Source organism: Delphinapterus leucas, chromosome 2 (assembly GCF_059928025.1).
Source record: "Delphinapterus leucas isolate spDelLeu-1000000601 "Yukka" chromosome 2, BTC_Dleu_Yukka2, whole genome shotgun sequence".
In the NCBI taxonomy this organism is placed as follows: Eukaryota; Metazoa; Chordata; class Mammalia; order Artiodactyla; family Monodontidae; genus Delphinapterus; species Delphinapterus leucas.
In genome coordinates this window covers 157167549-157183648 of record NC_143130.1, presented here as the reverse complement: position 1 = coordinate 157183648, position 16100 = coordinate 157167549, and positions in this window count along the sequence as shown.

Here is a 16100-nt window from a genome sequence, read left to right as displayed (position 1 = left end):
TTGACATTTTCTTCCAACTGACAGCATTTATCTATAGTCATTATTGTCAGTGAACACTCCTTCATATTTATCTCAGTTTTGATAGAAAATACCACCATATGTTTAAAGGTCTCCACAATGGATTCCATGTTATTCAAAAGAGAGGAGGTCAACTCCGTGTTGCCTCATCATCTCCCAGTGGTAGAGAACAACTAAAGACTCTCTAGGGACTTCCCTGGTGGTCCAGCAGTTAAGACTCCATGCTCCCAATGCAGGGGGCCTGGGTTCGATCCCTGGTCAGGGAACTAGATCCCACATGCTGCAACAAAAACGAAGATGCCGTGTATGGCAACTAAGACGCGGTGCAGCCATATAAATAAATAAATGAAAAAATAAATTTTTTTTTAAAAAGACTCTCTAGAATTCATTTGGTTTACATCAGTACTTCCATAACAGGGACAAATAGGCTACAGAAACAATTTTCCAAACTTTTTAACACATTGCCCCACCAATTTCCCCTTATTCTATGGGAAAAGGCTGGATTTTTTTCAAACCTGCTCTAAATGTGGCATAAATGTATTAAACTTACATTTATTTAGCACCTCCTGTGTGTCAAGAACTCTGCTCAGTCCTACAGATGCAAATGATGTACTGAAGGAGTATGGTGACATATTGAGGAAAGCAAATACAGGGACAGAAAATCATAATTCGATATAATGAGTGCAATAGTAGCCCACGTGCACAGCATTTTATACCAACAGAAAGGAGGGTAACTAACCCAGTGTGGTAAGGGATGGAGAGAGTGGCAGAAACATTTGGGAGGCTTGCTGGAGAGATGATGCCTGAGCTGATTCTTAAAGGATGAGTATAAATTAATTAAGCAAATAGGGACAGGCCAATATTGGAGAGGGGAAAGCTCAAGCAAACAATGGGTTTGAGAAACAGTATTTTAAATACAGGGAACTATCAACAACTGGGTGTCACTGGAGGGTAAAAAGTAAGGTAAAGGTGGGCGGGCACAAAAGGCTGTTGGTAGCCATACTGGGGAGAGCCTCCTAAAGAAAATGTAACATTATCCTACAGGCAATAGGGAGGTAATGAGGGTTTTAATCAGATTAGCTTTCCACTTTACATAGTGAATGTGGGCAGATGTACTCTAGTGATATGGGAGGATGGGCTTGAATAGAAGAGGACTGGAGGAAGAGATATTAGTTAGGAGGCTGGTGTGGGATAGCAAACTACATAGATCTACCAAACATTGGTGGTGATAGTAGGAATACAGAGGCAAAGGTGGCATTGAGAGCTGTCAAGGAAGAAAAAAATAAGTAGAAGTTAACTTTGCATAAGATGTGAAAAGGGGCAGGGTGAAGGTTCTGGATTAGCCAGCTAGATGACAGTGGTGCCACGTTCAGAAATGGCAAACATTGGAGGAATAGCAAGTTTGGTGAGAAGATAAATCATTTGCCTAAGGAAGATTCACTGGATCCAAAAAAGAAAAGATAATTCAGATTTCAGTGAGCTGGGTAAGAATGGTGATTTGGATTTAAAAAAGAAAGAAGAAGGAAGCAAAAAGAATCAAGATGGGAGCTAAAGGGATGTGAGGTCAAGAGAGGGATATTTGGTAGGTGGGGTCATGGGAAAGGCTACTCTGATAGGATGAAGCCAAGTAGAAAGGGAAAGGCTGCAATTTATCCAGTTGGGGGTGGGTGGGTGGGTGGGGGGTGAGTTCTGAGAAACGTCCTGGAAGATAGAAGAGAAGGGACTGGTCTTATACCAGAGGAGGAACCTCTAAGTCTGAAGAAAAGGACATGAGAATAAATCAGAAAGAAAGTTTGAAAGTAAGAGTGGGCTAGAGAACTGAAGGAGATACCATAAAATAGCATCAACTTTCTCCATGATTTAGAAGCAAGATTTTCCAATGAAATTGAGGGTTAAATAAGGGAAATAGGAGAGTGTTGATATTTTGGAATCATCATTGAAGGAGATGGGATGGAGAGACTACCAGTCTCTAGTAAGGTTGAGTGAAAATGTTGAGACCCTTGCTGAGGTCGAAGATAACCCTTATCATCTCACAGGGTTATAATGAAGATCTGAAATGACTGGGTGTATGTAAAAGCCTGTCTGAGAATAATTATTTTTTCTTTATTGTTATTATTATTTTTTTTACTGCATCCAGTCTTAGTTGTGGCATGCGGGATCTTAATTGCGGCATGTGGGTCTTTGTGGCACGCAGGTTTTCTCTCTCTAGTTGTGGTGCGTGGGCTCTGCAGTTGTGGCGTGTGGGCTCCAGAGCACGTGGGCTCTGTAGTTTGTGGCATGCAGGCTCTCTTGTTGAGGTGCATGAGCTCAGTAGTTGTGGCACGCAGCCTTGTTGCCCCACCACATGTGGGATCTTGGTTCCCTGACTGGGGATCGAACCCGTGCCCCCTGAACTGGAAGGTGGATTCTTTACCACTGGACCACCAGGGAAGTCCCTCCGAGAATGATTATTAATACAAAAGCACTTCCATGCTCTATGAGCTTTTCCTCTTCTCATGGTAATCCCATGCCTTTGGCCATGGCTACACTGGTCATCCTCTGGACCCAGACATGACCAATATTTGCTATCATAGTTAACTAGGAGCAAGGGAGAATGAATAGTATCCTAGGATGAACTGAGGTTGCTAATACATAATGACATGTATTTAGGCCACCCCTAAAGAGTCAAGGGAGAGCCCTTCATTTTAGCACCCTCAGCTAATATAAGTGAGACCATTTCCACCTCTATAAAACTTTCCCCCCAAAAGATTCACCTTCTTGAAAAAAAGCATAAAATAAATTGAGTCCCAAAGTGTCCACGGTGTTCCTAATGACAGAAAGACAGTAAGCATCAGAGAAGGAGTCTGTGTGCCTCTGGCCTTTACCACCTAAAGAAACTCTTCCCAATCTCATGGAGGGTCCCAAATACCATGTCAGACTCTAAAAAGCCAACAGAAGGCACCAGCACAAACATAAAAGGAAATGGCACTCTGATTCATTTTACAGACAGCAGAAAATATCTAAGCTGTATCATGAGCCCTTCTGTAAAAACAAAAAAAACAAAACACATATGTCCCTGAGTAAACCCTGAATCCCTTCTCAAACCAACATTATAAGATAATTTATGGTTCAGGTAAAATTTCTGCTCCTACCCTTCCATCACGTAGTCTTGGTTTTAGTGATTCTTATTGTGGTATGCAAATACCCAAGCCTGGGATACCTCTGATTTTATGAGAGTGTAGGAAGAAAACCTCACTCTCATTTTTCAAAGCTGGGGCACATGGATCTGCTCCTAGGTGCAAGCCAAAGGGCAGGTATCTCTGACATTTGACTAATCTCCATCAGCTCCTGTCCTGAGCTTCCTCACCAAAGGAACTCAGGACATTTATTATCATGAGAAAAGGGCCAGCTCAGATTGTATATGATGGCCAGAAATGGGGTGAAAAGGAAAAGACAGACTACAAAAATTTAAGACACTTCAAGAAAATGGAAGAAAGGCATCAAATTTAGAAAATAAATGAAAGTCAGTCTGGACCCCAAAGGGTCCAGAATGACAGACCCCCACCACATACTAAAAAAGTCATTTTGATAAACTTAGTAAAACTCTGCATTTGCATAGAGCTAATGAACATGTACCCCAATGTTCACTGCAGCTCTATTTACAATAGCCAGGACACGGAAGCAACCTAAATGTCCATCAACAGAGGAATGGATAAAGAAGATGTGGCACATATATACAATGGAATATTACTCAGCCATAAAAAGAAACGAAACTGAGTTATTTGTAGTGAGGTGGATGGACCTAGAGTCTGTCATACAGAGTGAAGTAAGTCAGAAAGAGAAAAACAAATACCGTATGCTGACGCACATATATGGAATCTAAAAGAAATGGTACTGATGAACCTAGTGGCAGAGGAGGAATAAAGACAAAGATATAGAGAATGGACTTGAGGACACGGGGAGGGGGGAGGGGAAGCTGGGGCAAAGTGAGAGTGGCATGGACATATGTACACTACCAAATGTAAAATAGATAGCTAGTGAGAAGCAGCCGCATAGCACAGGGAGATCAGCTCAGTGCTTTGTGACCACCTAGAGGGGTGGGATAGGGAGGGTGGGAGGGAGGCTCAAGAGGGAGGGGATATGGGGGTATGTGTATGCCTATGGCTGATTCACTTTGTTGTACAACAGAAACTAACACAGCATTGTGAAGCAATTATACTCCAATAAAGATGTATTAAAAAAAAAAAAGAGGGCTTCCCTGGTGGCACAGTGGTTAAGAATCTGCCTGCCATTGCAAGGGACACGGGTTCGAGCCCTGGTCTGGGAAGATCCCACATGCCATGGAGCAACCAGGCCCGTGAGCCACAACTACTGAGCCTGTGCGTCTGGAGCTTGTGCTCCGCAACAAGAGAGGCTGCGACAGTGAGAGGCCCGTGCACCACGATGAAGTGTGGCCCCTGCTCGCCGCAACTAGAGAAAGCCCTCGCACAGAAACGAAGACCCAACACAGACTAAATAAATAAATAAATAGCATTCCCTTTTAAAAAAAAAGAGTAATGGGGAGTAATGAGCTTCATTCTAATAATAATAAAAATAAATGAGTTCCAAGAACACACACACAAAATAAAATCAATGAATATAGCTAATGAGAAGACAAAAGGAGTCGTTAGGAAAGGCAGGGGTGGGGAGGGTATATCACATTGCCCCTAAAAAGGATTTAACAGGGTCTGAGAATTAGTCAAACTGGCTTTTGGGTTTTACAACCAAATACAATAAAACTTGAAAGTTTGGGAAGGATTTATCCTCACAAGTGTGTATATTATATTTCATCAGTTAAGCCTTGGCGGAATTTACTAATTTTCCTAATTCTTGTTCTGGCAATAGGACGACCTCAGGTTGGAACCTAAAGCCAGTACTCAATGAACAACTGGGCCTACTTCCTATGTACACTTGGTTACTTGGATGAGGGCCATGCCTAGCATAGGAGGCACATCAGCCATCAGTAGGGACACCCACCACTGGGGGTTGCCCTGGAGCCTCAAACTCAGAAGATATCAATTTCCATGGCAACCCCTCCCCATCCTCCGGGCACCTGAAAACCAACCTGTAGAAGCTTAAGTGCCTAAGCAGCTGGAAAATGCAAGCCTGCCAAGGGAAAAGGGAAATAAAAAGGCTCTAAGAGAATTTTCTTCTGCCAAAAGTGGGTAATTTCCACCAGTCACTGAGAGCCCTGTCTCAAACCCTGAGTATTTCTTCATCCTGATGTTCAGTGAGTTACAGATAAAAGGAAACACCGTGCCTCTATCCGTGGTGCTGAAAGCCTCCAAAGGAGCACAGGGCACACCAGCAAATGGGCCTGTTTAAAAAGGCAGGATCCACAGTCCTGGTAGCTGGAGTACATGGCTGTTTATCAGGCCACATGCAAAATGTCACAGATTTTTTATTTCTTTCATCTCCCTGATTACCCACACTGTGGTTTTGCTATGAAATGTATTGCCTTTTGGCCATTTTGAAAATTCCTATGTGAATTTTAGGAGATACCCAATTTGGAGTGAATTGAATTGCACTGGTGTCATTGTTTATTCCCTCAGTAAGTATTGTTGACCTCCTACTTGCACAGCAGAGAACTATGCTAGATGCTGAGTATTCAGTGCAGAGCAAAGTAAAGCCCCTGCCTGTGTGATTCTCTCACCCAGTCTAGATGCATGTTGTCCTACATAAAAGTCATCCAAGAAAAGGCAATGTGGTTGCAAGGTGACTTGTTGATTAGGGATGTGATGGCCCAGCTTGGGAGGCTAGAAATGCCATAATGGGGACAGTAACTGTGAAAGAGCCAATGTTTTCTAGAGCAGAAGAGAGCCCACTCAAAGGGTTGGAAAATGCTGTAATCCAGGACCCAGAGCTATAGGAGCAGATAACTGAGGGAAGGATAGAGAACCGGGGACGCAGTCTCTGCTGATTAGAGCTGCAAAGATAAAACAAAGCAGAAGTAGGATCAAGGAATTTCTGTGGGGATGGAAAAGAGGATGCTACCAAACTAGGGTTCAAGTGGCTTCAGAAAAAAACTTCGACCTGAAATTGAAGGGGATGCCTGAGACCCAGAAAGAAAGCAGAAGAGACATTGCTTCTCTAAGTGATGAACGGAACTGAAGAACTTGTTTTCTACTTGTGGTCTCTCACCGCAGTTTGTCACAGTCCCACTACTTATTTACACACGACCCAATGCATTTGCATTTGCCACTCTTATTTTATGTCATTTTCTAGAAACCGGCGCAGCACATCACTTCCCACACTGTCAAGTATTTCTTTCTGCCTAATCTAAATTCTACCTGTTGCAACTTGTGGCTGTTTCTACTTTCTGGCTAAGAGGAAGATTTGGTACTGAACAGACATGTGCAGTTCAAGGCCTCTACACTTTCTTCCCTGGTACATTCAGTCGGGCTTTACTCTGAGGTCACACCCTCCTGATGCTCTTCTGCCACGTTTTTTCAGTTCCATTTAGTGTAACAGGAAGAGCACTGAATTGTGACTCAAGAGACGTGAGTTACTGGTACCAGCTTTGTGATTTTAGACCTCAGTTTCTTCATGTGGAAAAGGAAGGGATATGACTAGTAGCCTACCTAGCGGTGTGCCTGCTCTACAGGGCTAACTCTAGGGTAAAGCAAGTGCTTCACTCATCTTGGGCACAAAATGCAAGGGGGCACCAAAAAAACCCTCAAGGTAAGTAATATTTTAATGCAACGTTAAAGAAAATTTTAATGGACACAAAAATCCATGATGAACGAAATCAAAATTTTAAATAAAGACAGGATCCAACTCGTACTTGCACGACCCTCCGTCACTCACCTCATCCTGCAAGACAGGTCCTATAAGAGAGGACCTTCTGCCTATGGGATTCGATGATTCTCATGAATTCAGTTCAGACTAATTCCGTGGGCAATTTTTTCACTACCTTTATACCAAATCTATCAAAAGTTTAATGAAGGAACTAAGTCCACCATTTCTAACACTAGGAATTATACTTAGAGGCCAAACATGCCTGGCTCTCTCACTTACTGACTCCACCCTTACCTGTAAAACGGGGATAATGTTATCCTACCCTCACGGAGTTTTTGGGAGGATCAAAAGAAAACAACAATCCAGATAACCTCCTATATTTTGGCTAATCACCTAGAAAAATTGGGTGATTGTCTACAGATGACTGCGAGGGTGGAGACATAAAGTAATACAATCCCCTTCCTAGGAAAACAACACAAAATATGTATTCCACTGAATGGAAGTTGTTTTATCGCCTCCATCTAGGAAGGCAAGAAAATCAAGCACTGCTTTTGCCTCTGGGCCCACAGCTAGGCAAACCAAAATAACAGAGAGAGACAAAGTGTGATAAGATCAAAAGCTCTCAGTTCATTTAAATTTGAGTTGTCTTTCTGCCATTAACTCCCTCAAACTCACAGAAGAATTTTAAAAAGATAATCTGTAACTGGGAATACTTTGAAAAGCAAAGGAGCTATAAAAGAAAGTGAATTGAGTTTAGTATTTATATAGGGCAGCTCTAATTAAATTAACACACTCACAGGTATGCTAAACAGCACAGTTGCCTGCTTTTCTTATGATCCTCCCCCTGCCAATTACTGCACAGATTTTCTTTAATTTTTCAATTCTCCTTGATATAATTCTATTTCACAGAGAAGGAAGAAAATTAGCAAATGACAGTCTATTTAAGGAAGAAAATAAATATTGGAAAGCATGTCTTCCAAATAAGAGATGCAGTCCTGTAGTCAGTGACAAATAATAAACCAGCCATCAGCATGGTTGCTATTAGGCCTAACAGCTATATTAGTTCATCACTGACAAAACACTTTAATGCCTGATATCTTATTTAATTCTCCTATTTAACCACCCCCCACTAGTCAGTTAAAGGTATTATTAATCCCATTTTTCAGATCATGAAAACTGGAGCTTAGGACATTCAATAAGGCACAACTCTGGAAGACGAGGCAGAAAAGAAGGTACAGGGAGGAGTAAAGGGATGGATTCAGTGTATTGATATTATTCTTGGTGACTTTTGGAAGTTTGCCAATAGAACCTCCTCATAAGTAAACTCTGGAATTCACATGTACTCTTTTTGTTGTTGTTGCTGTTGGGGGTGGGAGTTTATTAATTAATTTATTTTTGCTATGTTGGGTCTTCGTTTCTGTGCGAGGGCTTTCTCTAGTTGTGGCAAGCGGGGGCCACTCTTCATCGCAGTGCGTGGGCCTCTCACCGTCGCGGCCTCTCTTGTTGAGGAGCACAGGCTCCAGACGTGCAGGCTCAGTAGTTGTGGCTCACGGGCCTAGTTGCTCCGTGGCATGTGGGATCCTCCCAGACCAGGGCTCGAACCCGTGTCCCCTGCATTAGCAGGCAGATTCTCAACCACTGCGCCACCAGGGAAGCCCCCACATGTACTCTTAAACAAGAAGTTCCCATTCAGTCCTAGAAGATCCGTTAGATTATATTTCTCATGACCACCTCACTACCTCCATGCACAAATAGTCTTCCATTTGGTCCTCACTGAGATGAAATGGCTTCATACAGCCAGGACTAAAAACAGAAAGCCCCTTTGGGGTAATTCTAGGTTATATCAGCAAAAGCAGTCACCTGACTTGGAAATTCAGGAAGATCAGGAAACATGAAGCCCCTTCCTACAAACTCCATTCAGTGCTGCTTTATCCCACTTGGTTCAATTAAGTTTCCCCATCTGTAAATAATCATAATTCCTACCTACTTCTTAGGATTATTGTAAGTATTAAATAAGAGACTAATGCATAAAAAGTGCTTACCACAGTGCCGGCCTCATAGTAAACATTCAGTAAATGTTAGTTACTATTATCGGATAAGGCAGAAATGTACCATTTTTATTGATAAGAAAATGAAGATCCACAGAAATTAAGAGCCCATGGTCACAACCTGAATGAGATAAGTATGTAAAGCAGCTCCGTGCTTAGGATATAGGAAAGCTCAAAGTTAATAATAATGGCTGGGGGGCAGATATCATACTAGAATCCAGTTCTCGTGACTCCAAACCCTGTACCCACAGAAACCTTTGCATCATGTTGACATGAGAAAGCCAAGCCTGCTGGCTATAGTGCTTTCTGTGCAGATTTGAAGTTTGAGGCCCAGGGGTGTCTTCAAAGTCAAGAGAGGGATTGCAGACTGTGTTCAGACAGCCACTTGATGTCATCCTGCACGGCAGATGTCCACAATGTCCCGGCATGCTTTCTGATCGTATCAGCCTATTTTTCTGCTATTGAGCTGTGACATCCCATAAAATACTCCTCCTTTGCAAACTCATCTCTGGGATGCAGCTGTTCGGGGTTTGCAACTAAGCAATTTTATGGCAATCTAGGCTTCCCATGGCTTCACTCTAGCCACACTCTCTTTTTGTTTCACTAGCTGTACAATTCCATGATCTGAGTTCCAGGAACAAGATGAAGAAAAAGCCTCTTCATCACTCTTTCGGGGAGCAATTCAGGAATGCGTTTGGAGAGCTTATCACCTAGTCCTTCTACTTAAAACAAAGAAGAATTAAGAACCTAGAGAAATTTAAAACTCAAGTTCACTCTGCTAAAAAGTACCCAGAGAGCTCACTGCATGACCACTATCTTGATTTCCATTGGTTGCAGGCTAATCTCTCCTAAAGTATGAATTGATAATTACAGGGTAAGCTGATAAAGGGATTAAGGTTAGACCTCTCTAAGGAATATTTTAATTTAGAGACATTTGAATTCCCAACCAACCGGATGAAGTAATTATGGTATAATGTCAAGCAGAGGGACTGAAGCACTGGGGCAAGTGGTCATGCCTTTTCAGCCCTGAGGTCATTCTCTGAAGAAGGCAGAACACAGACAGGGCTGGGTCTATAGGAAGAAAATCCCAGCCTTTATCTATGGTAAGTGAAGGACGTCCCTCATCATGCTCTCATTTCCTTGATGACACAAACAAAAGCAATGTCAAGCTTATCAAAGAACTTTAACAGCTACTGATAAATGCTGTCAGCACCTAGGCATGTGGCCTAATATATATATATTTTTTTTTTTTTAAATAAATTTATTTATTGATTGATTTTTGGCTGTGTTGGGTCTTCGTTGGGCTTTCTCTAGTTGTGGCGAGCAGGGGCTACTTTTCATTGCAGTGAGCGGGCTTCTCACTGTGGCGGGTTCTCTTGTTGCGGAGAACGGGCTCTAGGCACGCAGGCTTCAGTAGTTGCAGCACGTGGGCTCAGTAGTTGTAGCTCGCGTGCTCTAGAGTGCAGGCTCAGTAGTTGTGGCGCACAGGCTTAGTTGCTCCCCAGCATGCGGGATCTTCCCGGACCAGGGCTCGAACCTGTGTCCCCTGCATTGGCAGGCGGATTCTTAACCACTGCACCACCAGGGAAATCCCAAGGCTAATATATTTTAAAAGTTCCCTCTACCCCGCCATCCTCTGATTCAGCCCAGCAGTCCCCTGACCCATACCAACAGTGTACAAATTAGGATTCAACTTACAAAGGAGAAAGACTGTTCAGGTCTCTCCCTACCAAATTTTGAAAGCTGGAAACATTGCTCCCAGACTTTTCAAATAACTCCAAACTATACAAAGGGCTCTCATCTTCTAAGCGTCCCCTAAACTCAAATTTGTAACAAAATGGAGAAACAGTGTTGATTTTCCCATGTACTATCTAGAGGTTCTCAAAAATAGCAGGAAGCTAGCGAACCTTAGAAAGGATATTCAGAGAAGTAGATCAGATAAAATACTGACAGAACACATGCAGCTAAGAGGATTATGCCAAGTGGATTAGGTACCAGGAGAATGCAGAAGGGGAAAAAAAACAAAGACACTTATTGGAATTATCATTTCCTCTTCAAACTCACATTCAGGTTCCCAGACCCTCACTCTGTTCCCTTTCATGATTCTCTACCCTCTTCCCTACCCCTGCAAATGTGATTCATTTTGATGCCACTTTCAGCCACTTTATCTAGATCCAGATGAGATTCAAGTAATGGATCTTACTGAGTGAAGCAGAAATATCCCAAGCATGGACACCCTGGAATCAGAAGACAAACAAAAAATAGAAGAACCAAGAAGAAGCTAAGAAAGCATTCTGTGGCCTTACTTGCTCTCCACCTGGGCCTCAGTAGCAGCACAAAACCACGACAGTGTCGACAATAACAATAGGAAAGGGACTGGAAACAGACTCATTCTGCAATGCCAGGGATTTATGTGAGATGGGATACAGCATTTTGAGAATGAAGTTTATTGGACAAAAGAATTTGTTGTTGAGAGAGGTTGCAGATATATTTTTCTAAACATCTCTGAACATAGGTTAGATTCTTATCTGGCTCATGAGATTTCAGAGTGATGTCTTTTAAATTGAAGGTAAAAGATAAAGGAATCCCCAAGGGCTAGGAAGAATCACCTGAGGAAGAATCACCTGAGGAAGAATCACCTGAGGAAGTTGTTATAAAGTTGTTATAAATAAATATTCCTATGCCTTACCCTCCTACCAGAAGAGATTCCGATTCAGTAGGTCTTGGGTGGAGCCCAGGAACCAGTGTTTTTAATAAGCTCTCCAGGCATTCTGTCATGCAGATAAACTTGAAAATCACTGGGTTAGAAAGATGATCTCAAGTAGTCCCTATGGACCCTGGCTCTCTTTCAATGATTATGTTAATAGACATACACACCCTGTAACAGGACTTCCTGAAAACACACACATGCCGTGCTCCTCCCCAGTAGATCACTGTAACACAACATAAAGGCTTTTTCCCACTATGGTCTATCCCTGGAGAGCAGGCCCACATATAGGTGGAAATATAAACAAATTCAGTAAAGGCAAAGAAGCCTCAGACATGAAGATAGTGCGGTGATTTCCACAGTGCTGACCAGTTCTCAAGCACTGTGTCTGCAGTACAGCTTTACGTCAGAAATCACTTAGGAGGTGTGCTAGCATACGTGATTATGATGGTGATGACGATGGTGGTGATGATAAAGTACCAAAATCTGTGGATGATATACTTCTTTTTCCCAATCTGATTTCCTGGATTGAACAGGACATTGATTGGGCCATGTTTTCTAGTGGAAAAGCACACTGAAATTGAAAGCTCATTCATTTGGGCGTGGCTGTCTACCCTGTTCCCTGGCTGTGCAGGAAGCTGACTCACATTTAGATTCTTGATTAAAGTCTGATCCACCTATCATCCTCTTATATGTTTTACTAACCGGTACTGGGCACTGGGGTCTTACCACTGGCTAGAGTTAAGATTTGAATTAGAGGGCTTAGGTTTGGACCTAAACCCTATGCTCCAACCAAGTTCATGGGAAAGCTGTTGGGACTTCTGAACACACATACAACTGATAATAAATCAGCACCTCATTTCTCATTTGGCTTTATTCCTTGAGTTTACAGCAGCCTCTGGGACCCCACAGGGAAGAGAGATGGCTCAATCAAGGCCAATCCAGGCATTCCCCCAGGCATTACGCAGAGCCTGAGGCACTAAATGTATTTGTTGGGCAACCAGTTGATCCTTCAGAGAAGTTCAAAGATAATCTGGGAAACAAGGGCAGGTGCCAAAGCCTTCAAAAGGTTTGGACCAGACTTGTGTCCACTATTTTGGGATGTGATCAGCGCTGTCTCATTGACTATAGATATATGTTTTATCAGCCACTCACACAAAATAACATTGCCAGATTTTTATGCATTTAAAAATTAATTTGGTTGCAAATAACATAAACCAAGATAAAATAAAAACATTATAGAGTCACATCCGTTTAAAGAATTAAAACAATGGGGTCCAGGTGTGGCTGCACCCAGGGTCTTAAAGAGTCTCAACAGGGCTTGACTCTCTTTTTCTTCCTTATATCTCAGACAAGCTCTTTTATTTCAAATTAATGGAAATGGATCCTACTAATAGTCACAGCCTTGCTTTATACGTGCTTAATAACTCCAGTGGAAAGAGAGCATCTTCCCTGATGACTCTAGCAGAAAGGTAAAATCAGCTTGGAAAGCATGAAAAATCAACAGCTGTGGACAGAAGAATAGGCTACTCTGATTGATCAGGTCTAGATTATGTGCCCAACCTTAGAACTGGAAGCGAGCTGGAGCAGAAGGAGTTCCCACCTTCATCAGAAAAATGCAGTTTTTTTTTTTTGCGGGGGGGGGTGTGTGGTTCGTGGGCCTCTCACTGTTGTGGCCTTTCCCGTTGCGGAGCACAGGCTCCGGACGCGCAGGCTCAGCGGCCATGGCTCACGGGCCCAGCTGCTCCGCGGCATGTGGGATCCTCCCGGACCGGGGCACGAACCCGTGTCCCCTGCATCGGCAGGCAGACTCTCAACCACTGCGCCACCAGGGAAGCCCAGAAAAATGAAGTTTTTAATACCCGTTAGGAAAACAAATTCCATTGCCCAAAGAAAGGGCAAGGATGCCAGTTAGGCAACACAAAGATGTCTGCTACTATAATAATACTAGGAATTATTCTTATTATAGTCAATTTATTTCTGATAATAGATTAATGGAAAAGGCTAAGAGAAGCCAATGGGTCCACGCTCTTGCCTTGAATAAAGATGAGTCTATCAACAAATATTTATTGGGCATCATAGTAAAATACGAAGAGTCTGGAATTCAGAGTCAGACACGCCTGGATTTAAATCCTGACTGATATATCATGGCTATGTAACATTGATCAAGTTACTTAGCCTCTTTTATTTTCAGTTTTCTCATTTGTAAAATAAATTTAGAAATAATCTAATTTATAGAATTGGTTAAATGAGATAGTGTATGTAAAAAAGTATAGTACCTCATTCATAGCAGGTGCTTTATAAATATTAATCCTCTGACTTGAACATACCCTCCCTCCACCATTACAGCCTTTTCCTTGTGGTAAGATGATACCTAAATCATACCAACCAGAAAAGAAAGATCCTACTTTGAAAAACCTATTATACAGGAAATAAACAATAATGATATCTCATTGAAGTTCAACTTATATCATTCCTCTTCATCTCTTTTCTATTCCTCCCTGCTCATGTATCAGTGAAATTAAGAAGTAGTGGACCACTATCCTTTTTAACAAGAATTCTTCAAACAATAAAAGTCAACAAATGTTTCACCCTTCTCTTCTATTGGTCCCCAAGTTCCTTTTGTATATCCTCAAAAAATGTACATTCCATCCTTTCTATTTCATCAGGATATACATATAAGCTCTACTCAGAGAGAGAGCCTCTTATCCGGTTATATTATTAAATCTTACACAGTAAACCATGCACTGTAATTAAAGCCTTTACAAGTTTTTATTAAAGTATATGATTCATCTCCCCAAGAATAATCTGGGAGTGTTTGCCCCACCGCAGAACTTACATCCACTCCCCCAAAATAATTAATACAAGAGCCTATAAAATGCTGCTCATTTCCCATCCTTGATTTCTAAGTGGTCATTGGAAAAGTCAACCCTGGGCTACAGGTAGAGCATTTCTCCCCCTGCATAGCACTGGCTAATTAGCTCTCTGTGTAACTTCCAAGAAAAGGAAATCTTTCTTCATTATTTACTTCTGATGATTAATATCTAAATGGCCCTCATTAAAGTGAGAGACGCCTTTTTTTTTTTCTTTTAAGATGTGCCCTTTGGAGAAGAACAGCTGCCAAACAGACCTAAACATCAAGAGAGACGGGCTGAAGAGAGGGAGAGCAATATTTTCTACTTGGCCTATGCTTTTCATGTGGACAGGTCTGAATACCAGAAAGGGGCAGAAAGAAAGGATGGTGGAAAGAATAGGAGGGAAAGGGGTGTGGGGGGAGGACAGAGAGAGAGAGAGAAAGAACACAAGGGAGTGTGCAGTGGGTCTCCCATAAATGACTCCATCTGGACTTCAGTTACCTTGATTGATATGCATTTGCCACTGATAGGAAAATGAGACTTTTGTTCCCTCCAGCCTTGTTTAGCCTCCAAATGGCAAAGTAAAACAATGTCATTCAGAAGCCATAAATCTGGCTGGGGACAGAGTCCCACTGACAGCCTCCATGCAGAGCTATTTAAAAAGGGAAACAGATTAACTTCTCAGCACCATCACTAATGTCTGTCTCCTCTGCCCGCGGTGGTCCTCACAGCCCTGAACCTTCACTGTGGTGATGAGCAGTGTTCTGTCTCTTCCCCTCATGAAGGGCACCAGTTGCACAACCATCTAACCTATCCAGTAATCATTCCCAGCCTCATCATTTTCAAACGAATTTCAAAAACATGAGGATATGTGAGTCTCAAATTTGTGAGTAAGACAGGAAATAACATATCTATATTTTACAAATAAGGATATATTGAGGCTTCAAAATCAGTTAAATGACTTTACCCAGCTTGTAAGTGGTGAAATCCAGATTTGAACTTGTGTCATGTCTTCTGTGTCTTCATGCATGCAGTTCCTTTGATACAAAGTCCTCTTCTTCCCCTGATTCACTAAGAAACTCCTACTCATTCTTCAAGGCCCTGAACAAATGTCACCTTCTTTGTGAATCCTTCCAACCAACCTAGACAGTTAGCTGCTATCTTCTTAAGCAATTTGCATGTGACTTGGTATTTCTCACTCTGTATTATAATTGTTTTTAACCTTTACAAATAGAATAAGATGAGCTCAAGGATGAGAATGGTGATTTACTATTCTGTTTTTCCAGTGCCAGGCACATTATATATGCTCAACTAATGTGTGCTGTGTAAATGAGTTAACGAATAAATGGTCTGAAATTAAACATAATGAAGAACCACCTCAACAAAATGTTTCTTAAATAATCATACAGGGAATGGAGGTAGCCATGGGATGCAATAAAATGAACAGTTTCTTGTGAAGACACCATGATGATTATAGTAGGCTAGTAGATGTGGGGAATTGAGTCATTACAATCATGGTTATCAGAGCCCTAGTCTTCGTGAGTCTGGGTGGTAGGTAGAAGAGACCCCTTGGTTTGCCAAAATGGCCTTTAACATAGGCATATAAATATTTCATAAATGGCTCCAAAATTATCCTCCTAGGTTCTCTGCCACTATTAACAACTGCTTTGTAAGGTTTTTACGTACTAAAGATTTTATTTTTTGTCTACTCTGATA